The following is a 5617-nucleotide window of genomic DNA, read 5'->3' as shown; positions in this document are numbered from 1 at the left end:
GTTTGTTTTAATCTGCAAATTATTATTTTCATTATGGGTGAGGTGCACAGCTTGGAAAAAATTCAAGGGCCAATGATGACATTGTCGTTAGATATGACAAATTTATTCTAGTCACAACTGTGTATTAAAGCCATAGTTCACCCCAAAATGAAATTTCTGTCGTCATTTACTCACCCACGTCTTTCCAAACCCATAAGACTTTGATTAATCTTCGAAACAGAAATTAAGATAATTTTAGTGAAACCTGAGAGGTTTTTGTCCCTCCACTGAAAGTCCAGGTAACCAAAACTTAGAAGATCCAAAAATGTAATAAAGGCATCATAAAACGGATCCATATGAATCAAGCGAATGTCTTGTGAAGACATAAAATCAGAGATGAACCAATCTAATTTAGGGTTTTATTCTCATCTAAATATGGATTTGTTTTACAACGCCAGGTTTTGGTTACTTGGACTTTCAATTGAGGGACAGAGTCTCTCAGGTTTCATTAGAAATATCTTAATTTGTGATTAACCAAAGGTTAACCAAAGTCTTATGGGTTTGGAATGACATGAGGGTGAGTAAATGGTGACAGAATTTTTTATTTTTGGGTGAACTATCACTTTAATTGTTTTAAAATGAAGTATTTCGACAGACTCATTAAATAATGTTAACGAGAAGCAGGTCATTATTTCAGTCTTTGCAGAATAATATTTTCATTTTAACATCAAAAACTCTTCAATACCAATCAGGAAACCATCAAATCAACCAGTAATCATTATCAACCTAGTCTGTAAGCTGCCCTCACCATCTGCCCTGCTGGCACTCATTAATGGATCTGCATGAAGAAGTGCTGCAGTTGAATCAGAGTGAAGGAGAGAGCAAGAGCATAATGCAGCCGCAGATGCTGCAGAGGAAAAAGCGGAAGGACCACACGAGACGACTCATCCTCTATGGTATGGCTCTATAAAAGCTCACTAATGAGTGTTCTGACTTAGAGTCTCTGAAAAATTAATATTGCCTAGCAAGCTGAACATAATGAAACCCCTCTCAATGGCATCTGCCATCGTTACATACATTTGTGAACGCTGACTGTGAGAATGAGAGAGGAGTTATACTACCTTCATTATGGATGAGGCATTCCTTCACTTCTGAAAAGCTCAGGTTGGGAAATAACCAAAAGTCTAGGAAAAAAACAGTAAGAAGAAAAAGTGGTCAGTATCTGATTCAGATTGTGTGATAAAGACAAAAAGGGTAGAGTGAATAAGTAAGAATCCAGATCAGCAGAATTATTTACTTGATATACGGTTTAATAAATCAACTAAATTGCCATTAAACACCCAATAAAGACACTTCAAAGTTACTTTACATTATTGAGACAGACACTTGCAAAAGTGGCTCCTGAAGTCAGTATATTGATTATTTCCATTTCATTGAACATAATAACTGGCCTGCAGTCCCATTTTTCAATCAAATTCTGAGGCTGACATACAGTAGGAGCTATTCACTCAAAACACATTCGTGTGCACTATTTTTGATCATTTGTTAGACATTTTTGCATCACATTGAATGCATCGCACATGGAATGTCAACATAACATCAAAAATGCAGGCATCTCATTATGAAATTTGGACCGCAGGATGTTAAAAATGCAGCACTCATGAGAAAGATGCATTGCAACAATCTAAGATTTCAATCTATTGCACATTTATTTATTTACATTTATCACACACACACACACACACACGCACACACGCACACACAAGTATATAAATAAATAAAAAACACACAATTTTAAATATATACACTACCATTAAAAAGTTTGAGGTCAGTAAGATTTTTTTTTTTTAAAGAAATTCATACTTCTATTCAGCAAGGATGCATTAAATAGTTTAAAAGTGGCAGTAAATACATTTCCGAAGCATCATATGACACTGAAGACTGCAATGGCTGCTGAAAATTCAAGCCTTGCCATCACAGAAATAAATAGTAATAAACAATAATAATAAGTAAAAAAGTTATTTTAAATTGCAAAAATATTTCACAATATTACCATTTTTAACTGTACTTTTGATCAAAAAATGCAGCCTTGGTTAGCATTAGAGACTACTTTTATTTTAAAAACATAAAAAAATGACCAGCCCCAATCTTTTGAACTGTAGTTATGTTTTTGTTTTTCTTAAACAAAAATGCCATTTACTTTTGAAAAATATAATTTAGATGATGGATGTTGTCTTAAAAATCACACCTTCTCAGCAGCTGGAAAATACAACCCCTGATGTCTTTGGCACTGACAACACTAGCACTTTCTAAAAACAAATAAAGAGGGAGCTTCAATTACTATCACAGTGAAGGATGGTTTCCCTCAAAGAAAGCCATCATTTCAGGCCTCTGCATTAGATTACTTTTGACTGTGATCAATGGGTGCAAGTCAATGATTTTGTCATAGCGGGATGTGATAGGCCTGGGGACATTTATTACCAGTTCCTCCCAATTTTTCACTTCAAAGGAATCACCTTAACTTTTCCATCAAGTCATATCTCATAGAAACTTTGATAGTTCTACACCTCTAGCCCTTTCAAAAACTCCAGCTTTGATTGGTCAGCTTTTTTATTACTCTCGGGGATGAGATGTCAAAGAACATGAAATGATGTTGCGGGCAACAACACAATAGACCCATTTAATGAGGCGGAAGAGGAGATTTTCAATTCCAAAAATCGAAAGAAAGTACAGAGCGGCTTTCTAATATCCTCTTGAAGACCAACAAATCCATTTTTATGGAAGTGAGAGTGCATCTTTTGATAGATGTTTAAGACAATTGTTCACCTCCGCCAGTGGGCAGATTGTTCTGCCCCGCTTCCCTGGCATTTTCTGAGGACACACAGGCTGGTAGGTGTTGGAGGGCACTTTTGTAGCGTGGAATGTTCAACCTTTTTACTCTGATGGAGACATCAAGCCTCTCAGGCCTGCAAAAGTGTCAGATTCATGTTGCCGACACCTTACCAACAGCTCCTAAAGCACTTTTCACTTTGAAGGATGGTGAATCATATGATTCATTCGTTGCCACAAGAAACTGATGTAATCCGACTTGCACACTACCACCAATTCGAAGGTCAACATGTTTTAACGCACAGTTTTATAAACGTATAAAACCACATATATCTGCACTGCTTTCAAACCAACAAAGACCAGTTTAATCTCTCAAAGTGTTGATCCAAAACCTCAAGTCTAGGCACTCAAGGTTATGGACATGTATCACAGACATGGTGGCCTGGCCAATCATTTTATGCTTCTTTTCCCTCGGGCTCTCAGAGTGCCAGGTTAGTGCGATGGGGTCCAACTGGTAACACCATTTCAGTCAGCAAATGTTTCTAAATCCAATTCTCTGTGTCAAGGCCCTTCAGGGACTGGCTGATGAAAAACACATCAACAGCAACTCTCTGAAATATGTTTGCCCACAGAGGCTTTCAGCCTGTGTGTTCACACTGCAAGATTTTAATTTGTTCGCGAAGCAATAAAGGAAGAGCTTGGCATTAACATAGCAGGCTAATGTGTTTCACATTACATTCATTAAGAATGTGAAACCTCTTATGGGCATTTTGCATGTTCCAATATGACATTTAGAGATAAACATGTCCTGTGCCAGTCCTTAAGGGCCTTTTTAGCAGCATACAATCATGCATGTGTTTTTGTAGGAGTTGTCAAACTTAGTTTAGTTCGTTTTTTGCATGTGCTTTCACCTGCATCATCCTCCAACCATTTCTCACTCATCTCACTCACCATCAGATTAACCTCTGAAAACCAGCGAGAATAATGGAGTCGGAGGAATGATGGCGACACAGTGTTATTACAGCTGTCTCTCAATTACTAATAAGGTTCACAGAGCAAGAGATGAGCTTATTAGAAGCCCTGGCCACTCAATTGTGATGCATAGTATATCATCACCAGCCACTTAGTCATGTGACATTAAAAGACTTTGCTGGATTGGTCGGTTCACGGTCCAGCGGCTGCAGGCGACAGTGTGGCACAAATGGAATCTATTAAGTGTTTCCCAGACAGAGGCGGAGCAGAGCGGTGTGAGAAATACAGTGACTGACATAGTTTCTAACAAGCAATTAACCGCAGTGACCCGCTGTTGGCTAAACTGTGCTTTTGACTTTGTGTCACACCCATTATATACTCAAAGATCCACTGTAATAGATCACACTGCCTAGGGAGTCATGTCTCTTAGTCTGAATTTATATACAAGTGATACATGAAGACAGAAATCAGTGTTGGATTTTAAATCACATGGACATACAGTTTCTCATACTCATTTCAGTAATTTTCTGGAATATTATTAAGAACCATTTATGCTATAAATGCTAGAATGCTATTTAATATTACACACACACACACACACACACACACACAGTGGAGATCAAAATTAGAGAACAATATATAAATAATTTTTACTCATTTAAAAATTTTTTTGAATGAAATATTGTTAATCTTTATCGCTCAAAATCTGAAGGAATATTAGCTGTAAGTATACCACTGTTTTGTTAACAGAATAAACAAGGCATTTTAACAAAAACCTTTATGGAAAATACAATGTTAAAAATTAGAGAACAGTAACCACTGTAGCACGAAAGAAGATTGCAACTAAAATTGTGGAGGGTTACAGCTGTCAGAAATGAGTAGGAATTGCAGAGGCCCCTGCTTTGAATGACTTCAGCACGCATGCAGCCGCAGGACGTCACTAGTTTCTCAGACTGCACTGGTGTGATCTTGGTACACTCTTCTTCCAGTCTATTCCATAGTTCAGTAACTGTAGTGGGTTTCTTAGCCATAACTTTGTTGCCAAGGATTTTCATATGGGTTTAGATCAGGACTCTGGGTTGGCCATTTCATTATTTCAGTGTTCTTAGCTTCAAGGAACTACTTTATCCTTTTTGCAGTATGACGGTGGCATAGTCTTGCATGAAAACTGCAGGCTGATGGGGAGATGCTTAAAGAGAAGGTATCGCATGTTGCTGAAGAAGGTTCTGATAAACATTTGCGTTCACTCTGCTATGTAGCTGTATAAGTGTCACGGTGCACACACACGAGGAACACGGGAACGAAGGAGCGAGGAGACACGGAGATAAAGTAACTCAAAAGGGTTTATTAACAAAGGCTGGGGATCACAGGACTCGACACATCAGGATGACAGAATGACGTTTACCGACTGACAAAGGACAAGAACTAGAACACACTTTAAATACACAGGAACTGATGAGGGGAAGACAAGGGACACCTGGAACTAATGACAATTAACATTGGAAACACCTGGGAACAATGAATTCAAAACACGAGACAGAAACTGGATGACGGAGCACATAGGGAGCAAAGACACACACAAAACCTGGCCCAGAGTCTGACATTACTCCCCCCTCCCAGAAGTGTCCTGACGCCACCAAAACATCCAATGGGGAGGGGGGGTGGGCGCTCTGGAGACCTCTAGGAGTAGGGTTCCCAGACGGGAGGCCTCCAGAGCGGGGCACCATGGTGGATCTGTCAGCTCTGGGCGCCAAGGCGGAAGAGGGACCACAGGAGGACATGGCGGACTAGGGAACACAGGAGGCCAAGGCGGAAGAGGGAACACAGGAGGCCATGG

The sequence above is a fragment of the Sinocyclocheilus anshuiensis genome, unplaced genomic scaffold (genome assembly GCF_001515605.1).
Source record: "Sinocyclocheilus anshuiensis isolate Anshui unplaced genomic scaffold, SAMN03320099.WGS_v1.1 scaffold70, whole genome shotgun sequence".
Taxonomy (NCBI): domain Eukaryota; kingdom Metazoa; phylum Chordata; class Actinopteri; order Cypriniformes; family Cyprinidae; genus Sinocyclocheilus; species Sinocyclocheilus anshuiensis.
The sequence above is the reverse complement of the archived record's forward strand: the minus strand, read 5'-3'. Positions refer to the sequence as shown.